General features: G+C 36.3%; 3 long non-coding RNA genes and 1 pseudogene across 3 annotated transcripts; 3 read left to right on the top strand and 1 right to left on the bottom strand.

Moving 5' to 3' along the window:
- The first annotated feature begins 1,861 nt into the window (after positions 1-1,861).
- LOC125821762 (uncharacterized) lies at positions 1,862-2,109 on the top strand. The gene is made up of 2 exons (XR_007442612.1): positions 1,862-1,958; positions 2,021-2,109. It is a non-coding gene; the product is annotated as an uncharacterized LOC125821762 (long non-coding RNA).
- A 213-nt stretch (positions 2,110-2,322) lies between these two features.
- On the top strand, positions 2,323-2,919 carry LOC125821761 (uncharacterized). The gene is made up of 2 exons (XR_007442611.1): positions 2,323-2,570; positions 2,861-2,919. It is a non-coding gene; the product is annotated as an uncharacterized LOC125821761 (long non-coding RNA).
- Positions 2,920-5,237: 2,318 nt separating this feature from the next.
- Positions 5,238-7,303, top strand: LOC125821760 (uncharacterized). The gene is made up of 4 exons (XR_007442610.1): positions 5,238-5,376; positions 5,935-6,182; positions 6,966-7,027; positions 7,224-7,303. It is a non-coding gene; the product is annotated as an uncharacterized LOC125821760 (long non-coding RNA).
- A 1,126-nt stretch (positions 7,304-8,429) lies between these two features.
- Positions 8,430-9,769, bottom strand: LOC125821773 (synaptotagmin-5-like; annotated as a pseudogene).
- Positions 9,770-18,081: the final 8,312 nt, after the last annotated feature.

The raw sequence follows: 18,081 nt of genomic DNA on the forward strand, positions 1-18,081 counted from the left end.
ATAGTAGGGAAACAAAATTGAAAAAAGAAAAAAAGATACCATGCAAGATTTTACGTTATTTTCCTCTAAAGCCAAGGCTTCAAACATTATTTATGTGCTCAAAGATATCTCCTTTGATGTCATGGGATCATGACAAAAGAGTTGATGATGGAATAATGAGGCATCCAGCTGATTCAATGGCATGGAAAAAATTTGATGAGCTTCACCCATCTTTTGCTGCTGAGCCTCGTAATGTACGACTTGGACTTGCTAGTGATGGTTTCCAACCATTTGGAATGTCGAAAACTCCGTACAACATTTGGCCCGTGGTACTTATTCCTTATAATTTGCCACCTTGGCTTTGCATGAAGCAAAGAGAACTTTATTTTGTCAATGCTTATACCTGGCCCTGAGAGTCTTGGTGATGCAATTGAAGTCTATCTGCAACCTTTGATAGAGGATTTGAATGAATTATGGGAAAGTGGAGTCGAGACAATCGATGCATCAACTAGAAAGAATTTTACGTTACATGCATCTTTGTTGCAGACCATTAATGACTTTCCAGCATATGCAAATTTGTCTGGATAGAGTACAAAAGGAAAACTGGCTTGCCCATGTTGCAATAAAAAAACACACTATACAAGGCTAGTAAATGGCCAAAAACAGTGTTATATGGGCCATAGACGCTATCTTTCTCTTAATCACAAATGGAGAAAGGATAAACCGTCATTTGATAACACTATTGAGCACAGACTACCGCCTGAAATGTTGTGTGGTGATGATATTCTTGATCAGGTTGCTGATTTAGATGGGTTGCCATTAACAAAGGATCCACAGAAGAAGATTAAAGTATCACACAAGAAAAAGGGTTATAACTGGAATAAGAAGAGTATATTCTTTGATCTTCCATATTGGAAAACCTTATTGTTGCGACATAATCTTGATGTGATGCACATTGAAAAGAATATATGTGACAGTATTTTGGGGACATTCTTAGATGTCCAAGGGAAAACAAAAGACACATGGAGTACTCGGTTGGATTTACAACAAATGAAAATACGAAAAGAATTGGATCCAATACAAAATGGAGATAAATATGAGTTGCCAGCAACACCTTACACATTATCTGATGAAGATAAGCAAAAGTTTTTCAAATTTTTGAAGAATTTAAAGGTCCCAGATGGATTTTCCTCAAATATTTCTCAGTGTGTCAATCTTAAGGATAAAAAAAATTTAGGATTAAAAAGTCATGATTGTCATATAATTCTACAATATTTACTCCCTCTTGCCATGCGTGGTATGCTTTGCAAATCCGTGTCTGAACCACTTATTGAGTTATCTATTTTTTCGAAGTGCTTGGAGCAAAATGTTTGAGCGTAGGAAAGGTGTTCCCTCCTGCATTTTTTGATGTCATGGTGCACTTGTCTATTCATCTACCTGATAAAGCTAAGTTTGTCGGACCAATTCAATATCGATAGATGTATCCAATAGAGAGATACCTACGCTTTTTGAAGTGTTTTATTGGTAATATGACTCACCCTGAAGGTCGATTGTAGAGGGATATTTAGCAGTTGAATGTATAACTTTATTTTCAAGGTACTTCAATACAATAAAGACAAAGTTTAATTGTTCGCAGAGAAATTATGATGCTGATATTATTGAATCTGAGGGTGGTTTGACAATATTTTGTGAACCTGGAAAAAGTTTAAAGGGTAGCACACCAGAGAAACTTGATTCAAACGATATGGAGGACGCACATTTTTATATTTTGAAGAACTGTGATGAAATTCAATCATTTCTTGACTAAGTATTGATTTAACCTAATAATTTATATATACCTTGTCTATATGTTTAATTTAAAATAACATGTAAAACTTCAATTCTTTGTTAGGGAATTTTCACAAATTTATAGTGAGAGCTCTCAACAAAGTTCATATGTGGAGTGGAATAGAAAATTCATTAGTTGGTTACAAAAAAAGGTTAGTAGAAATCAAGTATGCAATTAAATATTATTTTCTAAAAAGCTATTTGATGTTGTTAGGTTGCAGGATTATACAAACATGGTGATAGTAAGAGAATGGAAGATTTGCTATCTTTATCACGTGGCCCTATGCCATATGTCACAAGATTCAAAGGCTATATTGTTAATGGATATAGGTTTCATGTGAAAGAGTATGATCAATATTTGAAAACTCAAAATTGTGGAGTGGTTGTAGTAGGTGAGACCGGTGAAGAACAAAACCATATGAATTACTATGGCGAGTTAACCGAGGTTCTTGAATTACAATTTGTTGGGGGAAGAAGAGTGATTTTATTCCGATGTATGTGGTTTGATCAAAAGAGGGGAGTTAAAATGGATGAATATGGCTTTGTAAGTGCTAACCGTCGGCGATATTTGAAAATAAATGAGCAATTTGTATTAGCTAGCCAAGCATCACAAGTATTTTATGCTATCGATCATTCCAATAAAGGTTGGCACATAGTGCAAAAGGTTCAACCTCGTGATGCTTTTGATAATTTGGAAAAAAAATATGATGACTTAGAAGAGTTAGATAACTCTACACAAGTGAAAAGAAAAAGAACTCATTGAGGTTTGGAGCTTTGGAGCTTTGTCATGCTTTCTTTCACTTTATTAATTTTTTTATGCTAATGATTCTTTATAGTATTTCTATGAAAATTTGTTTGATGCACTTGGTCTTTAATGTTACCTTGATCTTACTATAGTAGTAACGGTTCATGCAAGGAATCTATGTTACATGTACATGTGTCTCTTTTCTGAACGCGTTTTCAATTCACATTTCTTCTTATGAAAAACTTCCTAACCTATTTGAACTTTTGTTTGGAAGACTTTGCTCTTATTTTATTTTTTTGTAGTATCTAGGTTGACATGAATCCCTCAAAAACTCTGAAGTATGAAATGGGACAAACTTCTAAAATTCCCAAGCATGAACTCATTCAGCCAGGTGCCTTAGTAAAGGGACTAGGTCAAAGTTTGAAAACTATGAGCACTATCAGAGTTAATGCTGAACAAAGGACTCTGATTGCCAAAAATAGAAGTTACTATACAATAACTTCTAAGTTGAATAAGCTAGTAGATAATAGTTTCCATGTGCATCCTTGTTTTGAGGAAAAGGAAGACAATGCTCCCCTCCATCAAGAAGCTAGAATGAATCAATACACTTTGACCAGTGATGCAAGGGGTCAGGAACAAAGCTTAAGGATTAATGCTGAAAAAAGGACTATGATTGGCGAAAATAGAAATACTACAACAACTTCTAGTCGAAATAAGTCAGCAAAGAAAAGTATCCCTGTGCCTCCTGATTTTAATCCAATGGAGGACAATGACACCCTCTTTCTAGAAGCGGAAGTGACTTGAGATACTCAAAGAAGTGATCACTTGCAAAAGAGTTAGTCTGGTTAATCTGTTTGATCAAGAAATTCGGCTTAGCTTTCTCTACTTAATCTCCTTTGTATTGTTTTTGTTACTAATAGGAATAAACTTCTTATTTTGGTTGACTTCCATCAAATTTTGCAGGTCCAATTGAATTGGATAAGTCCAAAAAAGTTATTGAAGTGCCTCGAGTTTCCCAAAGAAGTGATACTACTATTTTATTTTATTTATGCAACTTCTTTTTGTTAGTTGAATTGAAGTCTTTATTTTTTTTACTTGCCCTTAAATTTACAAGTCCGTTTGAATCTAGAAAGGCAAAAAAAGTGATTGGAGTGGCTCAAGGTTCTAAGGGAAATCAAACTAGTAAGTATTTTCTTGTTGTTACTTGTAAATCAGCAAAAAAATTATCTATGACTCGCTTCCCTAGGAAGATATGTTAGCATATGACTAGCATTTCAGGAACAAGGACCTTTGAGATAAGGGCAATACTAGTCATTTTTTGTGTCAGTAACTCTCCATTCGGGAAGAATTGCAATCCTGCTTCAGCAACATCTTTCTTAGATGTTGTCCATTCCCCTTTCTGTATCACTTTTTGTTTTTTGGCAACTTAAGGCCTGATCTCTTGCAATAGGCATTAATATTAAACTTTGATATCTCTATTAGAGTGAAGATTTAATTTTATTTTAGTCAAACTAAGATGATGTGAGTGGAAAGTTATCTGTCAATCTTATATTAAACGATAATGTTGTTATCTCTCATGGTGAAAGAAGAAGTAACTTTTAGAACCTTGAAAATAAATAAGTATTAGTTGGGCAGCCTGATTTATATTTCTCAAGTACAAATTAAAATGTTTAGACATGAGAGTGCATTTAAATTATAGTCCTCTTATACTTTGCAGGTCCAGTTGGATATGATAGGTAAAAAAATATGACTGAAGTGTATCGAGATGTTCAGAGAAGTGATACTAGTATATATTACTTTCTTTTGTGTAATTCTTTGTTGTTGTTAGTTGGCTGGAAGTTTTATTTTGTTTTAATATTATAATTTGTAGGTCTATTTAAGTCTAAAAAGGCAAAACAAGTGATTGAAGTTGCTAAAGATGCTATGAGAAATGAAACTAGTATGTATTTTCTTCCGTGTGATATTTTTTTTTCTTGATGTTACCGGTAAAATAGCCGAAAAGTTATTTTTCCTATGTATTTGACATCTGATGCTGCATTATGTTTTTTTTCACTAGTCCTAACCATATTAACCTCCATCGATTCTTGATTTATCAGTTGTGATTTTCTGAATGAAAGTTTCTAAAAAGTGAAAGTCACTGATTTGGGATCTTAAGTTTTCCAATATTTATTCCACTGCTAGTTGCCCCTTTCTGTATTACATTGTTTTTGGCAACCTGAGGCCTTATCTCATGCAATGGGCAATGTTCTGCCTATTTTGTCTAGTTGTCACTTGGTTTGGAACTGTACTGTGAAATCACATGGATAAAAGAAATATAGTTGTGGGGATTCTCACATTTGTTCTGGCTGCTTTGTCTAGTTGTCCCTTGGTTTGGAATTGTGAATTGGTACATCTCAAAGGCGAAAGAAATTTAGTGACCTGATAGCATGGTTTGATATTCTGTCTTACAATCTTATAGAGACCAGACCACTGTATACATTAATAATTTCAAACTTGATACCTAAAACATAACTACTAGATCATTTTCCAGTTTCTTTTGATTATTTAGTGCTAATGATCAATTTATATCAAAGAGCATAGTTGACTTACTTTAAACTTTGCAGGTCCAGTTGGATATGATAAGGGAGAAAAAATGACTGAAGTGTATCGAGATGTTCAGAGAAGTGATACTAGTATATATTACTTTCTTTTGTGTAATTCTTTGTTGTTCTTAGTTGGCTTGAAGTGTTATTTTATTTTAATATTATAATTTGCATGTCTATTAAAGTCTAAAAAGGCAAAAAAAGTGATTGAAGTGGCTGAAGATGCTACGAGAAATGAAACTAGTATGTATTTTCTTCTGTGTGATATTTCTTTTCTTGATGTTACTGGTAAAATAGCCGGAAAGTTATTTTTCCTATGTATTTGACATCTGATGCTTCATTATGTTTTTTTTCACTAGTCCTAACCATATTAACCTCCACCGATTCTTAATTCATCAACTGTAATTTTCTGAATGAAAGTTTCTAAAAATTTAAAGTCACTGATTTGGGATCTTAAGCTTTCGAATATTTATTTCACTGCTAGTTGCCCCTTTTTGTATCACATTTTTTTTGGCAACTTCAGGCCTTATCTCTTGCAATGGGCAATGTTCTGCCCGTTTTGTCTAGTTGTCACTTGGTTTGGAACTGTGGATGGGTACTTGTCGAAAACCAGATAAAATGTTATTCTTCATATTTGGTCTAATAGATCTAAAAAGACCAGACCATTGTATACAGTAATAATTTCAAAGGTTGACACCTAAAACTTAACTACTGGAGTATTCTCCAGATTCTTTTGATGGTTTAGCACTAAAGATCAAATTTATATCAAAGAGCATAGTTGACTTACTTTAAATTTTGCAGGTCCATGTGAATATGATAGGACAAACAAGGTGAGGGGAACAAACATTTGTAAGAATGTTTTGCGATTAAGACCTGGAGAAAAGTTAAAAGTCACTTTCTATCAAAATCGAGCTGTTGGGCCGAATTACACCTCATTTACGAGACACTTGGGTTTGATAGTTCGTGATCGTAATATGTGCCCATTACGGGTACACTCATGGATGGATATTGAAGAGCATAAAATTGAGCATATGTGGGCAGCTGTTACAGTAAGAATTACAACATTACTCTATTTTATTTTCGCTGACTTGATATCGCTGCTACTGTAAGAACAATATTTTTTTCTCTTCTTCTTGTGTTTGTTTAGAATACTTTGGTGTTGCCTTTGTTTAGACCTTATTATGGTCTTTGTTTAAGAATAGATATTACCAAAACAAACAAAAAATTCCCCTCCTCAGTCTTACTATTCACTCTATATTTAGTTTCGGGATCCATTCACACTCAGTGTTGAGGAATTTCTACTACCCCTGTTAAACGTAGACAACAATTTGCATCTTGCACCTACATGTTCAGTCTCATATATCGCCATATTACTTCATATACACTGGATGTGTCCATGTTACCCATAGGATGTGCTACTCTGAAACCTTCCATGTAGTAGTTTGCCAACAGAAGCTTCATTCCATTTCATGCATCCCTTAAATTTTAGTCCTCAAAAATTATATATGGGAGGCACACCTTATCCCAAGCAATCAAAGGTGTCTTTCTCTAATCTGTAGTACCTCCCCATACAAAGTTCTTACATAGTTGACATGTAAGATCAACACTTCAATCCATTAATCAAGAACATTAACTTGGAATCAAATGTGTCTTTTTCTGATTCTGATGATATTTTTCTCTATTTCAGGAAAAGTTTCACTGTGATAACATGAATGATGAAAGAGATAATGTTTTGCAACATATGAGAAAGCTTTGGAACAATTGGAGAGGATCGTTGCACAAGAATATGAAATCTAAGTCATTGCACGAGGTTCTAAAAGATGTGCCGATAGGAGTAGACAAGAGTGATTGGGAATGGTTGGTCAAGGAACATTTTTTATCTGATAAGTTTAAGGTATGATTGCATAGCTATTGATTAATATCATTTTATTTCCAAGTAACATATGATTACTGTTTTGGAATAGTTCTTTTGATTAAATGATTTCATTTGTGATCAAGAGGATACAAAGTAGTTACAAAAGTTAATTTAACAATAAAAATAGAATCACTAAACAAGCTTGTGATAATTTCAGCTTGTGTTGTTAATGCAGAGATCAAGTACAAGAAACACAATCAACAGGTCTAAGTTGTGTATGCGTCATCGTACGGGTAGCAAGCCTATAAGAGAGATTATTTACGAACTGGTAAATAAATCATGAAACCCTAAAGGAAACCTCCTTTTTGTATAAAAGATCTTATAGTACTTACTTTTTTTATTGTTAAGGGAGGCAAATATGGTAATCCACCAAACATGGCAACAATCTTCTTTGAGACTCGTAAAAAGGGAAATGAGCTTTTCGAACCTGAAACCAATGAAAAATATGTATGTTTATCGATAAATTTCATCTAACATTTTCTCTCTGGATTGATTCATTGAAATATTTTAAACATTCTTGTATTTTATAGGCTGAAATTCAAGATCTTGTTCAATCTGAACTGTCTCTTACTAATATTGAGGTAGTGGAAAGGTGCTTTGGACCTCAATGCAAAAGTCATGCAGTTGGATTTGGTGGTGGGATAACCACTAAGGAGTTGAAAGGTGGTAGTACTTCTAAGGTTGCGTTGTTGGAAGAACTGAAAACAACTCGAAAAGAAAAGGAATCACTACAAAAGCGTATTGATATTCTAGAGAGTAAATATGATCGCCTTGAAAGTATAGTAGTTCATCAGCATCCATCACCTCCACCAGGTTAGCAAACTTTTCATTAGCTATTCCATGATGTGTATTTTTCAATGAATTTAGTGATGTCATTAACAAATGCTCATCTTTGATAAGGGCTTTGCTAATGTAGTGGTCTGTCTTTCTATGATCAGTTTATTTTAGAGGGTAGACAGTCTTTAGTTGTACTAGTTTCCATGATGAACGAGACTACATGCTTATAGAATTATGCATATCTCTGTTTTAATCAGGATGTATTCCTTTGTTCTGAACTGAGTTTCTTTCCTACATGTTCACCTTAGTATTTGTGTTGCGTGTTAAATCCTTATTGTGTTATAGTTTTAGAATAATTATCTCTAAACTTTTTGAACTTTCTTTTTTTTTGAAAAATTGCTCAATTTTTATTCTTGTCCGGCTTCAACTTCAGCTTCTCTTCAAAAGTTTCACAGCTTTACAGTATTTCTCTTCTGTTTATAATAAATCATGTACATAAAATATTCGATTATACGTGCTGTGGTTACCAGTCAATTAGGGAATCAAAGAAATTTTACTCCTTGTACAAAACTAACAAGAATATAAAACTGAAGTTTGATGTTCATCACTGGTAGTCTCTGTATATTGGTTGTGGATTCCATTTGAGATGCAAGTTCAGTTTCCCTGATTTAACCTCGGCTAATTCATACGAGTCTTTGTATTCACCTTCAATTAGAACCCTTTTTAAAGTCAGTATGCATTTTCCCATGAAATCCTTTCCAAATGTGTCATGGTCCCAGACTTCCAGCATTAACATGTCATGTAATCCGTCCTCAACAACAAAGTCAAAAGTTTTATTCCATACCGGGTTTAGACTTTCATTTACAACCCTGGTTTTGCTCTTGATTTGAGCCTTCTTCATGATCAGAACGACATAGGGGTCAGCCTTCCCCCCTATATCAGCTGGGGGCAGGTCATTACCTGATACCACGGTAACAGAAATTACCCCTCGTACTATTACCTCTCTTCTATTGTTGATTTCACTTCCGTTTGGACTAACTTCTTTTTCTTCTGCCGAGTTTTTAAGAACTCTCTCTAATGAAGTCATTGACTCATTTTGAGAAAAAAGCTTACTTAGCCCATTGTTCATTCTATTCGGGCAGTACAATAGCTCTAAGTGCACCTGGACCCTATTTTTCTTATCTCTCTTTATTTCCAAATCTTTCACCAACTTCAACCAGATATCCTTCACTTTACCAGGCTCAAGCTCATTCAAAAAGATATGGGCACATCCAATTAGTTCAGCTGACTGATGCCCTTTATCGTCATAGATTTTTACCACCAAGTGTTGTGTCAATGGATCTTCGACTACGAACTCAAAATGCCCATATTCCAAATTGGGTTCAAATCATTGTTAGCTCTTCTTCATTCTGTCTCGTAGAGGGCCTACATATAATACAACAAAAGGATTAGATTTTCCAATGAAATCTTTCTTTGTTAATTCCTTTGCTTGAACAAGTTTCACCTCCAATACTCCGGTAGGCTTCAGTTCAAGGTCACTATAATCCCCAAGTAAAATGGGAATAACTTTTCGTACTGGCCACATGATAGAGTCTTAAACAGCGTCCTAGATGGTTCCCTCAATTGCATTAGAAAGGCCAGGAATTGCTGTCATGTCACCACCAATTACATAAGCGTAAAATCCAGCTTTTTCTTCTGCCTTGGAGAATAGCATACAGCTCTGAAGCAAGGAAACTCATCAACAAGTGGCCTGAAGATGAGCTTGAAAATACCAGTAAACCCAATGTTTTTCACTTGCACTGGTAATGCTACACCTACATAAGTCTTGATATCGAGTATTATGCTTGGATTCCCATCCCATTGCATCTCTAATTCCATAGTTATACCCTCACTTCCATCTTCAATAATAGAAATCCATGTGAATTGTGGATCAGCTGTACCAAGAATGAACTTTGAAAAAAATCACAGGCCTATATTGTTCCGAAATTGGCTCCACACTTTGACTTTACTAGTTCTGATGCTGATGAGAATCAAGCAATGCCAACTTTTTGGGTTCTTTGTTGATTAAATGATTGATTTATGCTTTAAAAGTTATAAGTTATAGCTATCCGGCATTTTGTTACGAAATGACCTCAAATTATTATTTTTTAACAGATGAATGTGATGAAGAATGTGATGAAGATTAAAGAACGTGTTCTTGAAGAATTGTGGTGCCAGCTGAAAAGAAAGATTATATTTTTATTGTTGGTACAGATTTAGAGGCGTTTTAACCTGTGCAGCTATTTCATTTTCTCAATTTTTAGGATTCGATAGATGTCGAACATGTATGTTTTATAATCTTATGTCGAACATCTATGTTATTTAGATCTTATGTTGAACATCTATGTTTTTTTAGATATTGTGTTGAACACACATTTATATGCAAGTTTTCCAGTATGTTTTCGTTCATGGCAAAATAATTATGAAATTTTATATTAAATTTTTATGGCTTGTGAAAAAAAACAAATGATATTAAGATCCGGAACTGCTCGAGGAACATAAAAACTATATATAATTATTTGAAACTAAATTTGTAAAACAAACTTTGTCGTTAAATTTATTAAAAGCAACGGAAGGAATTTAAACTTGGTCGGTAAAAGTAATGTAATCAATGAAAGAATTTGGCCACTAAAAGTACTTGTAACGACAGGAAATTATGGTTTTACTTCAATATTTTAACGACCAAATGACCATCAACGAAGGGAATTTGTGGTCGTTGTTAGTAAATGTAGCGACCGGATTTATCGTTGTCGCTAAGTGATATCTAATGACTGGCAATGCAATCCAGTCGGTAACCTTTAACGACGGACGACGAACAATTTTTGCCCGGTCGTTATAGATCTTTAACGACTGGATATGGACTTTTAACGACCGAATTTCCTTTCGTTAAAAGTCATTTTTCTTGTAGTGGCATCAACAATAACAATAGCCTTATCTGGGTGATATAGAATACTCATGTCATATTCCTTGAGTAATTCCAACCACCACCTCTGTATGAGATTAAACTCTTTCTGACTAAACACATACTGAAGTTTCTTGTGATCAGTGAATACATCTACATGAAAACCATAAAGATAGTGACGCCATATTTTCAAAGGAAATACTAAGACAACCAACTCTAGATCATGGGTTGGGTAGTTCTTCTCATGAACTTTCAACTGTCTGGAGGCATAGGCTATAACTTTTCCATTCTGCATTAACACACAACCCAAACCAACTCTGGACACATCACAATATATAATAAAGCCTTGTGTACCTTCTGGTAAGGTAAATACTAGGGAAATAGTCAACCTCTTTTTCAATTCCTAAAAACTTTTCTCACATGCTTCAGACCACTGAAATTTCACTGTTTTCTAAGTCAACTTGGTCAAAGGGGATGAACTAGATGAGAACCCCTCCACGAACCTTCTATAATAGCTAGCCAACCCCAAGAAACTCTAAATATCAGTTGGAGATGTGGGTCTAGGCCAATTCTAAACTGCCTCTATCTTCTCAGTGTCAACTCTAATTCCATCATTGAAAACAATGTGGCCTAAGAATGCCACAGACTCAAGCCCAAACTCACAGTTGGAGAACTTGGAATACAACTCTCTATCCTTTAGAGTTTGGAGAATTGTTCTGAGATGACTAGCATGATCTTCCTCATTCCTTGAATAGATTAGTATGTCATCAATGAATACGATAACAAACATGTCTAAATAATGCTTTAATACTCTATTCATAAGGTCCATGAACGCTGCAAGCACATTAGTTAAACGAAACGACATGACCAGAAACTCATAATTACCATAACGGGTCCTAAAAGTTGTCTTCGGAATGTCACATTCCCTTACTCTTAGCTGATGGTAGCCAGATCTGAGCTCTATCTTAGAAAAACAAGTGGCACCCTGAAGTTGATCGAACAAATCATCAATTCTCAGAAGAGGATACTTATTCTTGATGGTAACCTTGTTCAACTAATGGTAATCTATATACGTCCTAAGGGAACCATCATTCTTCCTTACAAACAAGACTAGGGCACCCCAAGGTGAGACACTTGGTCCAATAAAACCTTTCTCTAGAAGATCTTTCAACTGCTCTTTTAACTCTTTCAACTCTACTGGTCCCATTCTATATGGCAGAATTGATATAAAATGAGTATCAAGAAGAATATCTATACCGAAGTCTCTTTCTCTCTCAGTCCCCTCTGGGAAGATCATCCTGAAAGACTTCTGGAAACTGTTTTACCACTGAAACTGACTGAATAAAAGGTATCTGCACACTAGAGGCATTAAATCCGACTAAGTGATAGACACACGCCTTGGAAACTAACTTTCTTGCCTTACGGTACGAATTAAAATGACCGTTAGGCACTGCTAAACTACTTTTCCACTCTAAGACTGGCTCATTTGGAAACTGGAACTTGACAACTCAAGCTCTAAAGTCAACTGAGGCATAACAGGCATAAAGCCAGTCCATACCAAGAATAACGTCAAAATCTACCATGTCTAATTCAACTAAATCAACCATGGTGCTCTTGTGATTTATGGAGATGTTACAATCACGATAGATTCTCTCTGCTAGAATAGACTCACCAACATGTGTAGAAAAACTAAAGCGCTCACTAAGTTTCTCATGAAGAATATCAAAATTCATCATAATATACGGAGTCACAAAGGATAAACTCGCTCATGGATCTAGCAAAGCATAAACATCAAAGTTAAAGACTTGGATTATACCAGTGACAACATTTGGAGAATCCTTTTGTTCTTGGCGACTAGTGATATCATAGAGACAGTTTCCTTCTCCACCAGCCCCTGAAGTAGCTCCTCTAGATACCGATTTTTCTGGTGGAGCAACTGAAGAAGACTGGGCTCTATTGCCTCATTACCGTTACCCTGCTTGTTCTTTGGATACTCTCTCATAAAATGACCGTTCTGGCAACACTTGAAGCAACTAGTGGAGCCATCACGACGCATACCTAAGTGGTTCCTACCACACTTAGCACATGCATGAGGCTTACTACCCCCTTGTGCCATACTACCCTGAGCATAGGCAGGTTTACCTCTGAAATTCTGACTATTGTACTCACTTTTGTCCTTTGGTGAAGGTGCACTAGCAGATGATGGAGCAAGTCCCTTTTGTTTCTCTTTTAAGAAAGACCGGTTTGCATTACTCTTTTGCTGCCCGGACTCATTCCCTGACATCTTAGCCCTCTTATTCATACACTCTTCTCTATCCCTCAGCTTGTCCTCTTCAACTTATTGCACATGGATCATTAGCCTTGCTCTGTATGCCTTGCCTTCCTTACTTGACAGGTGCGACAACCCAGCAACGAATAAACTTATCATGCTCCTCATCTCAACAACCATCTCTGGAGCATAGCGGGAAAGTTGTGTGAACTTCAGACTGTACTCATGAAGGCTCAAATAATTCTACTTAAGAGTGAGGAACTCTCGTATCTTTGCTTGTCTCAGTTCTTAGGGAAAGAAACGCCACAAGAAGGCCTCCTCAAAACAAGCCCAACTCACAGGTGGTGCTCCCTTAGCTCGGTTCTTCTTCCATTGATCAAACTAGATTCTACCGACACCCTTCATTTGGTATGCAAATAGTTCCACCCTCTCAGTATCAACAACATGCATAATCTCAAAAGCCTTCTGAAGCTCTTCAACAAAATTCTCTGGATCCTCAGTAACACTTGAACCTGTGAAGCTTGGTGGATTCATCCTTAAGAATTCACGGATCTTGAAGTGTCAGTCACTTCCTATCGATTTCCTCTCTATTGCCCAGCTTGGTTGGTCACAACTTGGCTCAATATCCAAATAGCTTCACGGAATTCGGCATTGGTGACCTTTCCTTGGGGTTGCACTTCTTGTGCATTAGGTACCCCTTGTTCCTGTGGTTCAACATTTATTCTAGCCGAACGACCTCTACAGCTCTTCTGGAGGCATGATCTGAAAAGCACACGCAAGCACGAGTTAGAAGAAACTTTTTAGAGAAAAACTCTATCGCACGAAATGAGTATGAAAGAAGTGAGAAAATTCCTAAGTGTTGCAGCCTCCTAATTATAGATATGGCGCGCTTCACACCGATAACTAGGACTCTACTGACACGGCTTCATCGACTCTTGAACTTTGTGCTCTGATACCAAGTTTGTCACACCCCGAGCCTATACCCTGGGCGGGACTGGCACTCGAGAACCATTGCTGGCCCAAAGCGAACCCTTCGCCTGGCTTAGTTGCTCAGTGAAAGTATTAAACACAAGAATATAATCTCCATCGATAAACTCATGAAAGAACTTAGAATGTCTTAGAAAAAACATTCAACTAGCCAAGATGGCAACTCAAGTATCAAAACATTAACAAAATAGTGACATATGAATTAACTAACTGTCTATCTATAAAGCCTCTAAAATTCATAAGGATGTCAGGACAAGACCCACGACATCCTAATGAACTAAACATACTGAAAGCAATAAAAAGGATCCTCCAGAAGCAAGGAGGTTCACAAACAACTCTGGAGCTCAACTAGAATCAACGATGCGCTGGATGCTGATCCTGGTTACCTATATCTGCATCATAAAACTATACGGGCCAAATGTGATCAGTAAATTAAATGTATGAGCATGCGAGGGGAATACTAAAAAAGACAGAAGCTTGAAAGGAACTGAAAGAAAAAAACCTGGTCTCAACTCAACTCAACTAAAGTGAACTCATTTCAATATAAAATAGTATAAATAAATGCAATATAAAGAAAATCTTCTTAAAACATAGATAGCAACTTTATGTATTTAAAAATACTATAATAACTCTATATGTATGCAAGGAGACAATGTAAACTCTGAATATATATAAAATTACAATTAACTCTGTGTATATAAGAATACAAAATACGTCTATGGGGATTTCTCTAGCCGACAACCATCATTTAAGAGATATTGTGATGATACTACGTTTTTCCTCACACTGCCAGAGTCGTCCTATACCTTGCCAAGGGTGTAAAACCTTACTACTAAGTGGATCCACTAGTTTATGCTAAAAATCACTAAGGAATCATCTAAAAATTATGACCCTTTTCTACCCAAGGTGTCTACATGGTTTATGGGTGCTGGGAGTTATCTAAACTCTCCCCCAAATCGGTGCTCAATACTACTCCTAAAATATAATACTAGCTTTTATGTTTAAAAACATACTTCTTTCTGTGGTTTGAGATAATTGCTAAAAATGTAGCTCAAAGGATCCTCTTGGATATCAAAGTTTAATCTATTGCTTAATTGTGAAAGTATTTACTCTTTACTGAAAACTGGCTCAATGACTCTTTTGGAAATCAAAGTTTCATTTCTTGTTTAAATGTGAAAATATTTTAATCTTTGGGAATACATAGTCCCGATATACTCTTTTGAAGAAATGGACTTCAATCTTTACTCTTTACTCAACTCAAAACTCAAGTCTTAAAACAAAGTTAAAACGTTTGTAAAAGACTTTTTGAAAACATTATGAACATCTCTTGGCTTGACTGTTAACTTTCCTTGAATTGAATTATTGATTCAAGGCTCATGATCTCATGTTATTGAAAATTTCATTTTGTTTAGACGTACCTTAAAGTGTAGGAATCAACTAGGAAACATAGGTACGTTTCAAGGGAATTAGTACGGAAAGAAGTGGGAAAAATTAGAAGACCTGGTGTCCTTAGCACTCTGAGTGGCGCGGGGTGCCACACCTAAAACTTCAGTACTGAAGTTGGGGCACACTGGCTTGTGTGGCGCCCTAGTGCCCCAACTACAAAAAATCTTTTGGGGCGCTCTGAGTGGCGCGGTGCCCCAGCTCCCTCCCCAGGCGTTTGCCAATTTTTCTTGCTCGTTTTTCAACTCTAAACCCTCTAAACTCAATTGGTTCTTTCCCCAAACACTTAGATTCGACAACATAATCAAAATATGCAACAATCTACTCAAAATGACACCTAATTTCATGAATCTAAATTAAGAACTCCACAACTATTCCAACAATCAAGAACCTAATAGAAATTCAAACAAATCCATCAAGAACTCATTTTCTAAACCTTCAAGAATCTAAATTCTCCAAAATAATCATGATTGGCATGTGGGTGAACTAACCCAACTCTATGTGATCTCACATACCTCGTAGGGATCAACCCTTGGTGAAATCCTCAAGCATAACCTCAAGAACGATGAACTTTGGGTCTTTTCTCCTCTTGCGTTCTTTCTTTAAAAACCCTAGTGTGAATTCTTTGAGTGCGTAAACTGACCAAATTAAGTTTAGACCCCTACATAATTACCAAAAGAAAAATAATTCAATTGGGTAGTGAAAATACCACAATACCCTTCTAAAAACCGGTTTTGACTTTCCTTATCAAGACAGCCCGACTTCAAATGGACATATCTCACTCATACAAACTCGAAACTAAGAAAACTCAGTGGCATTTGAAAGATAATTCAAATATATTTCCTATGGTATCAGGTAGCACACCTAACTTATCCAGATCTAGGAGTTATGGTGGTTTGAAGTTGACCCAAAACTCATAGTTAGCTTAATTTTGTCAAATTTCCAGATTTTTCATTCTTTCCAAAAATGACTTATAGCTCTTTCTAGTTGCAGGGTGTTACATACCTCACGCTGGAATGGAATTGTAAGGAAACAAATGAGGATACTTGCCTTTTATGGCTGCTTCTCCTTCCCAAGTAGCTCCTCCCTCTACGGACTTACTCCTCTACAAAACCTTAAGCGACTTCGTTGTTTCTCAACCTTCGAACCCAAAGATCAAGGATCTAAAATGGTACCTCTTCATAAGTGAGACTATCCTTCACAGCCACACTTTCTTAAGGTATAATAGATGCTGGATCACCCACACATTTCTTCAATAATGAAATGTGAAAAATCAGATGCACTGCTGCTAGTTATGTTGGCAACTGTAACTCATAAGCCACTTTAGCAACTCTTTTCAAAATCTTATAAGGGCCTACATATCTAGGACTGAGCTTCCCTTTCTTGGCAAATCTCATCACCCCATTCATAGGTGACTCTAAGTCCCTTCTCCTTACATCTGCATAGAACCTATGACGACTCTGGGTTGTCTTAAGTCTATCTCTAATGAGTTGCACTTTCTCCATAACATCATGTTAATCTTGCCCTATCAAGGCTGCTTTACCTACTTCAAACCAACCAACCGGGGATCTACATCTACACCCATACAATGCCTCATAAGGGGCCATCTAAATGCTAGAATGGTAACTATTATTGTAGTCGAACTCTATAAGAGGAAGGTGATCATCCAAAATACCATTGAAATCGATCACAGAAGCTCTCAACATGTCCTCTAAGGTCTGAATAGTACGTCTGTGGATGAAATGTTTTGCTAAGGTTAATCTGGGTACCAGGACCTTTCTGAAATGACTTCCATAAATGAAAGGTAAACTGAGGACCACTATCTGAAATGATACACAAAGGAACCCCATGCAACCTGACTATCTCATTAATGTAAAGATTGGCGTAGTCCTACACTAAATTTATAGTCTTAACAGCCAAAAAGCGCACAGACTTAGTGATTCTATCAACTATCACCCAAATGGAGTCATGTTTTCTGCGAGTATGAGGTAAACCTGTAATGAAGTCTATTTTGATCACTTCCCACTTCCAAGTAGGAATGTTGATCTCTTACATCATACCACATGGTTTCTGATAATCTACCATCACTTGTTGGTAATTAGGGCACTTAGCCACACAATCCGCTATATCCCTTTTCATACGATTCCAGTAAAAGACTTCCCGCAGATCACGGTACATCGTAGTTGAATTATTTGTTTCTGCAAGAATCTGTTGTCTCAACTCACCCACTTTAGGAACACATAATCGACCTTGATAGCAAAGCACACCATCTCCCCCTTGGGAGAAAACCTCAACTCTCTGCTGATGGACTGAAACGTTTAGTTGAAGCAATATCGGGTCACTGTCTTGATTTTCCTTAACCTTCACTACCAATGAAGATTCTGCACTATTCTGAACTATTACACCACCATCTGATATGCTCATAAGACGAACTCCTAAGCGAGCAATTCTGTGAACATCCCTTGATAATTCCTCTCTTTCTTCCTCAACATGTGCTACACCACCAATAGATAGTCTACTAAGAGAATCTGCTACTACATCGGCCTTACCATGATGGTAATGCACACTCATATCATAATCCTTGAGGAACTCAAGCCATCTCCTCTGGCGAAGATT

The sequence above is a fragment of the Solanum verrucosum genome, unplaced genomic scaffold, assembly GCF_900185275.1.
Source record: "Solanum verrucosum unplaced genomic scaffold, falcon-dt-bn FXZP01000210.1, whole genome shotgun sequence".
NCBI classification, from domain to species: domain Eukaryota; kingdom Viridiplantae; phylum Streptophyta; class Magnoliopsida; order Solanales; family Solanaceae; genus Solanum; species Solanum verrucosum.